At 40.5% G+C, this 15,190-nt stretch overlaps 1 long non-coding RNA gene across 1 annotated transcript in view; it reads right to left on the reverse strand.

Annotated features, from left to right (window-relative positions):
- The window catches only part of LOC134299363 (uncharacterized), a 39,513-nt gene extending 30,432 nt beyond the window's left edge, over positions 1–9,081 (reverse strand). The window contains exon 1 of the long non-coding RNA XR_010006554.1: positions 8,537–9,081. This is a non-coding gene — a long non-coding RNA (uncharacterized LOC134299363). The remainder of the gene's footprint in view (positions 1–8,536) is intronic.
- Between the last annotated feature and the right edge of the window lie 6,109 nt (positions 9,082–15,190).

The following is a 15,190-nucleotide window of genomic DNA, read 5'->3' on the forward strand; positions in this document are numbered from 1 at the left end:
AACATTAGCCAATAATGTGAGGCGGCGGCTTAAAAAGCCAATAGGATTTTGGCCTGCATAAATAGAATTCTAGCGTCTAGATCCAGGGAAGTCATGCTACCTCTCTATTCCACCTTGGTCAGACCACGCTTGGAATACTGTGTCCAATTCTGGGCACCGCAATTGAAGGGAGATGTTGACAAGTTGCAATGTGTCCAGAGGAGGTTGACTATCAAGGGTCTGGAGGACAAGCCCTATGAGGAGTGACTTAAAGAGCTGGGCATGTTTAGCCTGCAAAACAGAAGGCTGAGAGGAGACATGGTGTCCATTTATAAATATGTGAGGGGAAGTCATAGGGAGGAGAGAGCAAGCTTGTTTTCTGCTGCCCTAGAGACTAGGACGCGGAACAGTGGCTTCAAAGTACAGGAAAGGAGATTCCACCTGAACATGAGGAAGAACTTCCTAACTGTGAGAGCTGTTCAGCAGTGGAACTCTCTGCCCCGAAGTGTGGCAGAGACTCCTTATTTGGAGGCTTTTAAGCAGAGGCTGCATGGCCATCTGTCAGGGGTGCTTTGAATGTGATTTTCCTGCTTCTTGGCAGGGTGTTGCCTTGACAGGGGGTACAATTCTTTTAATATTAAAAGAATCTCCTGATTGTAAGAACTATTTGTCAGCAGAATATTATGCCTCACGTTGTGGTGGAGTCTCCTTAGTTGGAGACTTTTAAACAGAGATTGATGACCATCTGTCGGGGGTGCTTTGAATGAGATTTCCTGCTTCTTGGCAGGGGGTTGGACTGGATGGCCCATGAGGTCTCTTCCAACTCTACTATTCTATGATTCTGTGTGGCAGAAGGGGGTTAAACTGGAAGGGTCTCCTCCAACTGTATGATTCTATGATGTTGATGCCACAGGCCAATAGGCATCAACAAGGAAGTATCGTCTATGTCTGTCTATTCAGCAGAAATCCCTTCTTCATAAGACCTATTACTTTAAAGAGCTGAGACTAAAATGTCACAGTAATAGTTTCAAGATTTTCTTGAGGAAGAGTAAATTACAGATAATTTGGACAAAGGAAGAATTTTTGGATCTAAAGATTTAAGATCCTGACACCACACAGCCTCAGTTTATAGAGGATAATGCCATCATTCACTAAAGAATACTGGAAGCAGAGTGTTTTAAATTGCCACTTTCTATGCAACTCAGGGCCGTCTTTAGCCACTGAAAAAAGCAGAAGTCAAAACATTTTGCTTCTGTTGGTAAACACTTCAATGACTATATTTTTTTTGTGATTAACTAGCAGCATCCTTCTGGGATCCAGGACAAACCTGGGAGATGTGCTGTTGGTTTGCTTTTAATAATCTGTTTATTTGATTTACACCCTGCCTTTCTTTGTAAGTTTCCCATCGAACTACACAAGAAGTACATATAATATGTGCTAAATTCAGTGTCTGGTGACTTTATTCAATAAGGATTCCACTCAGCAGAGTTAAAAGGGTCTGTGTTTAGCAGTGTAATCCTAATTCAAGTATGTGCTGAATAGAGGGGATTAAGTAGGATTTGGCACAAACTTTCCATAGTAAAAGCACTTCCACTAGCCAAACCCTTTTCTATTGACAATGCAGACATCTGATGACAGAGTAGAACCAGCTAATACCTGCCCCCCCCCCTTTTTTTGAAAATAAATCAAAATAGGGAGGAAATAAAGGCTGGAGCAAAGGAAGGACCAAATTCATATTCTCCAGGTGTTCCAATACGGTATCAAGAAATCAAACCCCCAAAGTATGAAAAATATAAAATGACATGAAACAGAAACTGTGGCTCTGCAAACCTAGCGAGCCACACCTTTGTCTCACATTAACCTTTTGTATAAATTGTTTCTGGAATGTTGTCTGGTGACACCCAAAATCCCTGCCTTAATTTCCATAATCCCCTCACAATGGTCTGGGGGATGGGGAGGTGGGATGGGGGACCGGAAGGGAGGAATTACTCAATTAAAGTACGTCATTGCTGCCCAGGACCATTTTGTCCCAAGCCAGTTTCACCTTTTGAGATTGTCATCATCCCCAAGTATCCATTGTTGTGTACACTGGACTAACCCTATTGTATTCACTGGAGCCAGGCTATTAAGCTCATCGTGGACTCATTATCTAGTATCACATCACATTCCTTTTAGATTGCGCCCCCTCAAAGACAGACCATTAAACAGACCATTAATGATCTTTTCAAGAATCTTGTCCAGTATCGATGTGAGGCTTACTGGATGGTAATTGTTTGGGTCATCCTTTTTTCCCTTCTTGAAGATAGGGACCACATTTGCCTCCTCCAATCTGCTAGGACTTTTCCAAGAACTCTCAAAGATGATTGCCAGTGGTTCCGAAATGACTTCTGCTAGTTCCTTCAATATTCTTGGATGTAATTGATCTGGCTCTGGGGGCTTGAATTTGTTTAGAGCGGTTGAGTATTCCTGGATGGCTTGTTTCCCTATTTGGGGTTGGATTTCCCCTAATCCTTCGTCCACTCCATGTTGCTGAGGTTGTGGAAGGCTTACTTTTTGTGAGAAGGCCAAGGTAAAGAAGGCATTAAGTAGTTCTGTCTTTTCCCTGTTCCCTGTCACCATTACCCCATTTTCTCCTTTGCAGAGTCCCTATCGTCTCCTTGTTTTTCTTTTTTCTACCAATGTAAGTAAATAGGCCTTTTTATTGTTTTTAATGTCCCTGGCAAGCCTTAGCTCATTTTGTGCTTTAGCCTTGCGAACCCTTTTTCTAGAGGAGTTGGTTATTCATTTGAATTTTTCTTTGGTGATTTCTCCCCTTTTCAATTTTATGTACATGTCTCTTTTGAGTCTTAGTCCAGTTAGAAGTTCTTTGTGCATCCATTCTGGCTTCTTTGTACTTGTGTGGTCGAACCATCCCCCCCCCCCCCCAAATCCTAGCACGATATCACTTGTCTTATTTTTTCTCTTTGTTGGCACTGTTTGCATTTGCACTTTGAGTATTTCACTCTTGAAAAACTCCCATCCATCCTTTACTCCCTTGTCTTTTAGTATTGGGATCCACAGAATGCCACTCAGTATTTCCTTCGTTTTTCGGAAGTCAGCTCTCCTAAAGTCCAGAGTGCGGGTTTGACTTGTCTTAGTTTTGACCTTCCTTAGTATCACCTTCTACATTGTCTGTGTCTAATTTGGCCTTCTGAATTAGTTAAACATGCCAGGCTTCTCAATTCGCAATTAGAATCATAGAATCATAGAGTTGGAAACCCCTGCCGAGAAGCAGGAAATGGCATTCAAAGCACCCCTGACAGATGGCCATCCAGCTTCTTCTTAAGAGCCTCCAAAGATGGGGCCTCCACCAAAGTTGCTGAAATCACACAAGCTAGCGAAAGTCTCAATTAATCTTCTATCCTCCCACTTTCTCAGTTACTTTTTAAATGTCTCAGTTTCTCTCTCCTTCTCACTTTCCCTCTTCAACCTCATCTTACTTCAACTGCTTCAAACCAAATTCAAAGTGCAAAAGTAGTTTGCACTCAACTAATGCAGAAGGTTTCAGGAGAGGAAAGAAAGGGTCACAATCTTTCTCTTCCTAATAATAATAATAATAATAATAATAATAATAATAATAATAATAATTTCCAATGAATGTTTTGAGCTACATAGTTGTGCCTCTGTTTGTAGTCTGTCTGTGCAATTTTCTTACAGCAGCTGAGGATATGATCAATGGTTTCGTCAGCTTCCTTGCACAGTCTGCATTTTGGGTCATCAGCTGATTTTTCGATCTTGGCCTTAATTGCATTTGTTCTGATGGCTTGCTCCTGGGCTGCAAGGATCAGGCCTTCTGTCTCCTTCTTCGGGGACCCATTCGTGAGCCATAGCCAGGTCTTCTCCTTATCAGTTTTTCCTTCAATTTTGTCCAGGAACTTTCCATGCAATGTTTTGTTGTGCCAGCTGACACAGGTGACAGTCGCATTGATGAAAAACAACAGGAAAAACTCAGCCGCTATCAGGACCTCAAGATTGAACTTCAAAGACTAGCAGAAACCAGTGCAGGTGGTCCCGGTGGTGATGGGCACATTGGGTGCCATGCCAAAAGATCTCAGCCGGCATTTGGAAACAATAGACATTGACAAAATTACAATCTGCCAACTGCAAAAGGCTACCCTACTGGGATCTGCACGCATCATCCGAAAATACATCACACAGTCCTAGACACTTGGGAAGTGTTCAACTTGTGATTTTGTGATACGAAATCCAGCATATCTAACTTGTTTGCTGTCATACAATATAATAATAATAATAATAATAATAATAATAATAATAATAATAATAATAATAATTTGTATATCACTTTTATCCTACAAAGGAACCCAAAGCGACTTATAACATATTAAAAGCGATAAAAATCCAAAACAATCAGCATATATAACATGTAAAATTATCTGTAAAATAAACCATAAACAAACATTTAAAGTAGGCTTGAGCAAAAGTAAACTGCAACAGCCTTTGCTAGCATGTCTGTTCATAACATCTTGACCACATTCTGAAGTTACTAAACCATATGTCACAGTTTCCATCTCTGAAATGTTGGAGGGAATGCAAATTATGTCAGATTGAAACTTTAGCCAGCCTTAGGACATAGCTGGAGCCCCCGGTTGTGCAGCAGATTAAACTGCTGAGCTGCTGAATTTGCTGACCAAAAGGTTGGTGGTTCGAATCCGGGGAGAAGGATGAGCTCCTGCTGTTAGTCCCACCTTCTGCCAACCTAGCAGTTTGAAAGTATGCAAATATGAGTAGATCAGTAGGTACATCTCTGGCAGGAAGGTAATGGTGCCCCATGTAGTCATGCTTGCCACATGACCTTGGAGGTGTCTACAGACAATGCCGACTCTTCAGCTTAGAAATGGAGATGAGCACCAACCCACAGAGTCGGACACGAGTAGGCTTAACGCCAGGGGAAAAGCTTTACCTAGCACATAGCTATTAGCTACCATGCCAGGGTAATAAGCCAGAATTAGAATAATTTGTAGTAATTTACTACACCCAGTGTTTATATTTAATGGGATTTGGATTCAGCACAGTTGGTCCTTGGCCACCTCACCTGTAGAAATGATAATTCCAGAAAATTGTTGCACACTGCTAGAGGTACAGCGGTGTCTGGAAGTCTGGAGGTACAGGCATGGATTGCATGGATAAATGACCTTACAATATAAAGAAGTCTGAGGCCCCTTCTGCATTGCCATATAAAATCCAAATTATCTGGTTTGAAGTGGATTATATGGCAACGTAGATTCATGTAATATAGTTCAAACCGGATAATGCAGATTATCTGATTTTATAATCCGGATTATATGGCAGTGTAGAAGGGGCCTGGTTTGTGTGTATAGGGACAAATTTGTTTTCAAAACAATCCCTGTGTTTTCATTCCATCCTTCTTCCCAGGTATCCATCTTCAGCTAAAAACATGAACTGAGTTGCAACTGAATTAGCCAGGAACTTGAGGTAGCCTATGCAACCTCCTGCCTCTTGCCAGTCAGGGTGTGTACCAGGTTACACAGAGCAGTGATTCAGTATAACGCAACACCAGTTCTGTTTTTCATGTCACAAACTAAGGCTCTTTTATTGTAAAAAATGGAAGGAACCCAGATGAGGTGCTGCCCAGTGGCATGCTACTAGTGTAACCAATTTTTGCCCTTCCACTAAAAATTGAACTCATCGTTCTGGGATCTAGAATTTTTGGTTGTACGTATCTCACTATATTTTGTTCACCTGGTAGACATTTCATATAGTTACATGAACAGTGTTGTTCCTTCCCCTTCTCTTTGCAGTTTGCCAGAAGCCCTTTCTCCCAACATCCTCCTCCTGTTTTAGCAACCTGTAAGTGTGTTTTAAGGGGCTGTGATGGTGCAGCGAGTTAAACCACTAAGCTGCAGAATTTGCTGATTAGGTCAGTGGTTTGAATCCGCAGATAGGGTGAGCTCCTGATGCTACCTAGCAGCTTCTGCCAACCTAGCAGTTTGAAAACTGCTCAAATGTGAGTAGATCCATAGGTACCGCTTCGGTGGGAAGGTAAAGGCACTCCATGCAGTCATGCTGGCCACATGACTGCATGGAGTGCTGTTACCTTCTTGCCGGAGCGGTATCTATTGATCTACTCACATTTGCATGTTTTTGAACTGCTAAGTTGGCAGAAGCTGGGACTAACAGTGGGAGCTCACCCCGCTCTCCGGATTCAAACCACTTACCTTTAGGTCAGCAAGTTCAACAGCTCAGTAGTTTAATCCGCTGTGCCACCGGGGGCTCCACATAATCCCAGGGTTAAGAGCATCATAAATCATGAATACACAAGAAGACTATTAAACAGGGACTCAACCTGTGCTGGACAGTATTACACACCTTTTGTAATCTCAGAGTTACAGTATGGGCACACGTCTGGAGCCAAGTATGAGTCCAGGGTCCCAGCTGGGTGCTCTGTTCTTTATAATTTTAAACATACTTTTTAGTCATTAAATACGACCTACAAGTTCTCTTGTATTTTGAGTGGGATAGATTTTATCAAATAACTAAAAATGTCTTGTCCCCCTCCCATTCCCCCAAAATCATTTGTATTTATAACTTTTAGGATTTTCTGCATGTTAGGGAAAGCTACCCAAAAACAGCAGAGCATCCAAAATCAGGATACTAGCAAGCAGAGCATGAAGTTCCATGTGGCTGTAAAGAATTTAGAGGTTTGGAGGCAAACATGCAGAATTCTGTCTTTAAAATCACAAAAGGCTTATTTACAGAAATAACTACATTTCTTAATCATAAAGAATTGGGTCCTAGCTACTCTAACTAACCCCATCTCTTCTAAGGTTCGAAAGAGAGGGGAAAATCACCAAATGTATTATTTACTCATTTACTGTATTTATATACCGCTTTTCTCACCCCTAGGGGAACTCAAAGCAGTTTACAACATAATAGTGGCACAATTCAATGCCATACATACGTGTAAAACCAATCATATATCTAAAACAGTAAACCTATAACTATGCATTAAAATCAATAACACTATTAAACATGAGATAAAAACAACATTTAGACATTAAGAAAAGAATTAAAACACCTAATATAAACATTAAAATCATGTGATCCAAAATTGTAGACCGGGGTTGTTACAATTGTCAATTGCACATATTCCCTATTTATTTATTGCACTGCATTACTTTACTGGCCAAAAGCTTGGTCTGTCCCACAGCCATGTCTTTGTCCTCTACATTTATATCCAAACACTACATCTCTCCTGATACACAAGCAGAGAGATATCTCAATACACACAGCACACACCAAGAAGAAAAAGTAGAAAGTCAAAAGGCATTCACCTGCAAAGTATCCATTCTACAGAACCAATCAGAATGAGAGAAGAAACAGAGAGTTGAAAAGAAATAGATACATTCCAACTGTCATTCAGGAGATGGGGGGAAGGGATTTCCCTCAGCCTATTCTAAGTTAACTAACTCTTCCTCATTGAGGATTGCAGACTTTAGCAGCATGTAGTTGAATTCCAACAATAACAACAGTTGCTCAATCCTTGTTAAGGGGCAGACAATTTGTGTTTCAACAATGCGATTAGATATAAAATGAACATATGTGTAAGACTTTCAAATTCCATGTTTGGGGCAAATGTCCATACCATCAGTAAATTCTTTTAATTGCTCTTTAACTAGTTTACATGTTGTTAGTATTCAAATATTAAAAACCCCAACAATTCTAAAAAATATCTAATCTATACCCCCATTAATATAGTCAGGTTTGATTTCACAGTACAATGGTGAATGGCACAAAATGGGCAAAAGAGAAAATATTGATACAGCATTCTTTCCAGCTTTCAAGTGTCAGTTTTGCAAGACGGTTTGTTAGCAATAATTTCTTATCCTATGTGCGGAAAGGAAATCTGATAATTTTCTAGTGGTGTATTAAGTTTTATTCTATGTATTTTCCTGAGTCGTAGACAGTAGCTGTATTAGTTGTCAAAAAGGGTGTAATATGTGAGTTGGCATGGTTTGTGAGTTGGACTGTGACTATGAGCTCAGAATTTGAATTCCTGCTTGGCCATGAAAGCCACTGGTTGATGCTGTGCAATGCATACTCTCTCACCTTTACAGGAAAGCAAGGGAAAACATCTTCTGACCAAATATCTTACCAAGCAAAACCTTCTGATAGATTCAAACTTAGGGTCGCCATTGGTTGGAAACATCTTTAAGACACACAAAAGCAATGGTATCATATGAACATAGTTTAGTACATGTGGTACCAAAGTCCTCCCCCTCGATGGATTGTCACCTTGTGGTGAGAGGGTTTGTGTGTTCCAACGAGCCTGCGGGCATAACCATCAGAGTCAGGAACTCCCGGGGGGGGGGGGGGGGCGGGCAAGATAGGTTCCAGACCAAGCACATTTCAAAGACCTCAACTGCAGATCAGGAGGAAGATGACATGGTACATGTTACAATAGTTGTGAAGGCGGAAGAAGGCTGCAGCAGATTGAGAAGCCACCATCATTGTGTTAACTACGTATAGTGAACCTTACCTATTAGCCGGGAATGAAGCCTTGGTAACAGTGAGTGAGGCAGGCATCCATTTTGTTGAGGAATGCCAGGCAGCCATCTTGAGTGTGGTTAGATAGGGGGAGGAGCTTAGAGAGAGACTCCTAGGATTGGCCAACCAGAGCAGATGGGAGGAGCTAAGTCTTAGAGTGCAGAGAGGAAAAAAAGAGCTCCAGGCAGTTCTGTTTGGAGGGTTTGGAGAAGGCAGTTTTGTTTTGGGGTTTGAAGAGAGCAGTTCAGTTTTGGAGTTTGGAGGGTGTGTGTGTGTGTGAGAGAGAACTAAAAGCTGTGGAAACTGACAGGCTAGGTCAGGCAGTTTGGATCTCTTGAGGGGAAGATAACTCAAGGGGTTGACTCTCACTACTGGGCTGGTTAAGGGTTAGGATTAGAGTTAATTAACAACCCAGGGGAACTCGTGTCTATTCTCAGCAAATAGAGCGAGTGTTTTTTGTGACCAATAGATAGATTAGTCGGTTGGAACTGTTTGAAACTAAGTAACCTGAAACATACAACTAAGTTAAGCTGAAAAACGTCTGCAACTGTTTACGCTAATGTGCCTCTCTGAAGTAATTATTTGCCTGTTTTTAAGAAAATAAATTTTTACTCTATTTTCAAGAGCCTTCACAGTGTATATTTTCCATCAAGAAGACTTTATAAAAGTTCCAGCAATATAACAATAAAATACCACAGAAAAGCTTCATAGTGAACATCAGTTTGGGAGTCAGGGGCGGAAACCGTGTGGGCAGGAAATGGGAGAAGTTTGCCTCAGACACAGTTGACAACAAAAATCCTAAAGACATTTTAGGTTGGTGGCAGCTACCATTTAAAAAGAAAATCTGTTATAATTAGCCTCCCCCTTTGCTCATTTCTTTATACTACGCCACTGATTGGGACCCTCACTCTGTGAAGACTGTGTGTTGATCGCCTGTGCACCGACCACCACACATTAAAATAACTCACGCACAGGCGTCTTTGAAGAACTTGGAAGGCCACTATATTCGGACAATGAGGGATCGCCTAAGTAAGTAAGTACTTCCAGTCCTCCTTATCATTTTCCGTAGAAATTGTGCTCATATTTAGTAGTTTCTGTTTTAAACATGAAATTTGTTACTATCTTCTGCCATTTTCTCATAGTTTCTGGATTACACATTGGAACCATCAGTTTCCTGAAAGTCAGTTTAAGCAATATAGCTCTTTGTACTGCACCTTCAAATCATTTCCAGTTATGCCAGCCTCGAATAGAAGTTCCCACCTATGATTGCTAAGTTTGCCCTGGAATCTTTGTTGTGTAACACTCTATTTTGGAGTTTTCTTGGCAATATTCAGAGGGAGTTTTCCTTTTGCATTTTCCGAATCTGAGAGTGTGTGACTTGGCCAAAGTCACTTGATGACTTTCCATGGCTAAGCTGGCATTCAGACCCTTTCTCCCAGAGTCATAGTCCAACATTCAAATTGCTACGCCATATTTCCATCGGAGGTCATGCCCCAGGACGATCAAATGTTGTGGTGCATTCATTTCTTTATGAGTAATCCATAGTTTTTCATGATCTACACCAGGATCCTCAAACTTTGGCTGAATTCATTGCAGGAGTGAGGCCTTACTGCCAGATTTCTCTGAAACTGAACTAAGGGCCCTTCTACACAGCTGTATAAAATCCAGATTATCTGCTTTGAACTGGATTATATGGTAGTATAGACTCAGGGCCATTCCACACAGCCATATAACTCAGAATATCAAGGCAGATTATCGACAATATCTGCTTTGAACTGGGTTATCTGAGTCCAGTTCAATGTGAATTTTATACAAGTGTGTGAAAGAGGCCTCAGATAATCAAGTTCAAAGCAGATAATGTGGATAACCTACGTTTATATTCTGGATTGTATAGCAGTGTAGAAGGGCCCTGAGACTTTAAACTCTGGGTTTAAAGAGAGGTCACAAGAAGTGGGAGGGAAATTATTGTCTGTCTAATTATTTTAATTGCACGAACCACAATGCATTCAGAGAATCACTATGACATAGTAGCTGAGCACTGAGCTTTGACCTTGGAGACCAGGGTTTGAAGAATCCCTACTCAGCCATTGAAGCCCATTGGTTGTCCTAGGGCAAGTTACACTCTTATCCTCAGAAGGAGGCAAGGGCAAACCCCCTTTGATCAAATCTTTCCAATTAAGCCCTATGTCAGATTCATTTTAGGATTAGAAAACAAATGTGAAGGCACACACAAAAATACACTTTTCACTTCATTTGAAACATCACACAAATATTTTAAAAATAATTCAGAAACCTGCTCTAAGGATGGAGATGGGGATGTGCCTCTTATCTAGATGGAAAACAGCCAACTCTGATTCAGCTGGCACTAACTACACACAGTGTTTGCTGCCAACCTGCTGAGTTTTAGTGCAGAAAGGTATTGATGAGGAACTGAAAAATATAGATTTTAGACATATATTGTATGCACATTAGAAGCACTGAAATGTAGAAAAATCAGACTCACTCTGTGTTAGATTCTGTGTAAATGTACAAGCTGGGAGAAGGGGGGCCTGTTATCTATACATTCCAGTGTGAATTGGTTCCTAGTACAGCTTGACAGGTCAAGAGTAGGCCCCTGATTATTGTACTATAGCTGAGCCGTGGTGTCTGTGACTTGATACAGGCTTTTAAGAGTGCTTAGATAGAAAAATGCTGATACGTGCATATTTATGCCCATGTATGTAAGCATGTGAAGTGACATACTAATGACAAGGTGTATGTAGAAGCATGTTCTTTGTCTGAAAATGTATAAAAGGCAATGTCAGCGCCTTGATCGGGGCTCTGGTTTACATTTGGAAGAGATTCCACTTCCAGAGACTCAGCTGAAAATAATAAACCAAACTTTTTGGCCTCTCAAAGGATCTCTCTTGGTGTTATCTCTCATGTCATCTATATCAGTATGAGGTTTTCAGTCTCATCACCACTGATCAGGCATGTTGTTGGGGGGGGGGGGGGGGCTTCAGGGCCCCGTCCCGAAATTCTCAGGATGGTCCGCGAGAAGGCCTTACATTTATTATTTAAAATGTTATGTTTATTCATATCATGATCTGATCACCATGATCAATATATCCCATATGCATGGGGGTATTGGGATAACGATACAAAAGGTTTGCTAGGGTAGATCCTCTCTCACTCAGACTCAGTCCCCTCCCCCCAACCAAAATCCCTCCCCCCCCCCCCCCCCAATCAAAATCCTGGCTACGGGCCTGCCACTGACAGCTTATGGTGAGAACTGAACAGTTCTTTGGCACTGTAGGAAACAAGCTCCATGGAAATCACTAGTAGTACCCATATTCAACACATACTGGCAGAAGGCATGAGCCATCTGGATGAACAAACTGCAGAAACCCCAATCTAACCAGAGATCAGTCATGTTAGCTACACCCATTGTGGGAAGACAACCAGAAATTGAGGCCTGTGATGATGATAAGCAAATAATCTCTTTGTTTCCTTGACTATTACTAGTCTCGAAGCAATGATACTTTGAGAACAAAGAAATTTAATCAGATGCCAGCTCAGATGAGTTCGAACTATTAGACATGATGTTCTTGTTCCACGACAAAGGTGATTATTAGCTGCTGCTATTTTCTAAGAAGGGATTTAAGATCCAGCCCTTTAATTGCATCTGCTATTACTTCCCTGTTCCCTATTAGCACTGCAAATAGATCTGGGAAGTGTATTTATCTGTATGTTATTCTGTCCCCACAAAGGCAAATGTGTCCTCTCCAAAGCACACATTTGACAACCCCATAAATTCCATAGGATTTTCTTAGGCAGGAAAGCTCAGATGTAGTTTTACCAGTTCCTTCATCTGAAACAGTGCTTCCCAAAGTGGGTGATATCCACACACACCCCTCGCCTAGAATACGGGAAGGATTCAAGGGGAGGAGGAGTGGTAGGTAGGGGTACAGTTGTGAGACTTTGAGTAAAAATAAGGGGAGGGGTGGAAACACAAAGAAACTTAAAAAAATTGAAAAATGATTAGTTCATGTTTAATCTGTTGTGTATTTTAGGGTGGTTCCACACACAGCATATCAAGAGAGATAATCCACTAGATCTGCTTTGAACTGGATTATCTGAATCCACACTGCCATATAATCCAGTTCAATGTGGATTTTATAAGCTGTGTGGAATGGCCCATACAGTTAAAGTTGTACTGATGATTTATTTCCCAAATGTACACACAAAATGCAAATTATAAACAATCAGTGTTGAAGTCTGCCAAGAGGGCTTAACAAGGATGTGTTGGCAAGTGAGTGCGTCGCACATTGTCGGGAAGTCCAGCATGTATTGTCAGGAATATGTGCATGTGATGACTTGTTTACAATATGAGTCTATAAGTAGGCCACATATATGAAGTCAAATTTAGATAATTGAATTGTGTGACCAGCAGTTGATAACAGTGCAAGTGCAATAAGTATTTAAAAATTTTAAATGATGCTGCTGACAAATAGAGACATTAATACATTGATAGCAATGCACAAGGTTCATCAGTCCCATTTAGGATTATTTTTTAAAAAGTTATTCATAATAGTTTTTTTTATATTATCCTTCATGATCTTAATTTTTATGTTTGTAATGTCATGTTGTAATGTTTGTAAATTATATAATTATTTATTAAAATCAGCAATAGTAACATTGTGTTGTCGAAGGCTTTCGTGGCCAGAATCACTGGGTTGCTGTGAGTTTTCAAGGCTTCTCCCTGGGGAAGAAGAAAGGTATAGAAAATAAATAAATAAATGTTACAGAAGCATTCTCTCCTGATGTTTTGCCCACATCTATGGCAGGGATCCTCAGAGGTTGTGAGGTCTGTTGGAAACTAGGCAACTGGGGTTTATATACCTGTGGAATGTCCAGGGTCCCCCAGGAAGCAACCAGGCTTTGAAGCTGCAAGGCTATTCAATGCTATTCAAGCTGGCCAACTGCAACATTCACACTTGTCTCAGACAAGAGTTTTTTCTCCCAACCTGGACAGATATATAAGCCCCACTTGTAGAGTTTCCAGCAGACCTCACAACCTCTGAAGATGCCTGCCATAGATTGTGGGCGAAACGTCAGGAGAGAATGCTTCTGGAACATCATCATCATCATCATTTAATTACTTATTAATCGCCCTCCATCCACGATGCTCTAGGCGATTTACAAGATAAAATTGTAAAGGATAAAAATAAATACATACAAATATTGATAAAATTAACATAGATTAAAAGCTCTAGTAAAGAGCCAGATCTTGAGTGCTAGGGTAAAAGGCCCTAACTCACGCATGGCTCTCATATAGGGCGGCAAGGCATTCCATAAGGCAGGGGCAGAAATAGAAAAAGCTCCATAAGGCAGGGGCAGAAATAGAAAAAACATGGCCATACAACTCGGAAAACTCACAGCAACCCAACAGTAACAACAGTTTTGGATTATATATGCCAGCACAGAAGGAGTCTGTGTCTGCTTCAGACTGTTGCAATATTCAGGATTTCCTTCTGGGAGACAGATAATAATAATAATAATAATAATAATAATAATAATAATAATAATAATAATAATAATAATAATTTTATTCTTATACCCCGCCCCATCTCCCCGAAGGGACTTGGGGCGGCTTACATGGGGCCAAGCCCTGACACAACAATATAAAAACAAAACAATAAAACAAATCAATCAGACAATAAAAACAAGTCATAAAAACCACATACAGGATAAAATGATAAAATCATGGATTAGGTTCAAAGGATCTAGGCCAAAGTGCAAAAATGCAAATATATCATGTCACAGAGAAGGTTTATGGAATCCTTTTCAAATCTGTTTGCATCTGATGCAATAGATTTAGTCTACAAAAGTTTATGAGGCCAAGTTCTTTCCCTCTGTTAATCTCAAAGGTGCCACAAGCTCCTTATGTGTATAATACATAAATGCTGTCTTATTTGCCATTCTCAGCTCTTTATCAAAACAACTTCAAGGTCAAAGATAATTTTTTTAAAGAACAAAAGACTTCATGCTTGAACCCGGATAAGAACAAATCCTAGATCCGGGGAAAACATGCCAATGTACAGAATAGCTAAAAGACAGACATGAAACAAAAGTTTTCCATCAGAGAGGGCAAATACAAAGGATTCTGGGTAGATTGTTCCCCAAATAGAATGTATTTAATGAAAGAAGGGCCAGAAGGAAATGTTTCTCTTCCTTGCCACAAAATCAAACAGAAAGCAAGAAAGGCTTGTGATAACCTTCCCCCTTCAAAAAACAAGCATGCAAGAATTTAAGGTGGAGGTTTCTGAACAGATAGGCCCCATCTACACTGCCATATAATGCAGTCTGTGTACACTCATATAATTCAGTTTAACAGCACTGAATTGCATTATACGAGGCTGGATCTACCCTGCCTTATATCCCAAGATCTGATCTCAGATTATTATTATTATTATTATTATTATTTTATTATGACACAGCAAACAAGATAGATATGCTGGATTTCGTATCACACTTCCCAAGTGTCTAGGACTGTGTGATGTATTTTTGGATGATGCACGCAGATCCCAGTAGGGTGGTCTTTTGCAGCTGGCAGATCGTAATTTTGTCAGTGTCTATTGTTTCCAAATGCTGGCTGAGATCATTT

The sequence above is a fragment of the Anolis carolinensis genome, chromosome 5, assembly GCF_035594765.1.
Source record: "Anolis carolinensis isolate JA03-04 chromosome 5, rAnoCar3.1.pri, whole genome shotgun sequence".
NCBI lineage: Eukaryota > Metazoa > Chordata > Lepidosauria > Squamata > Dactyloidae > Anolis > Anolis carolinensis.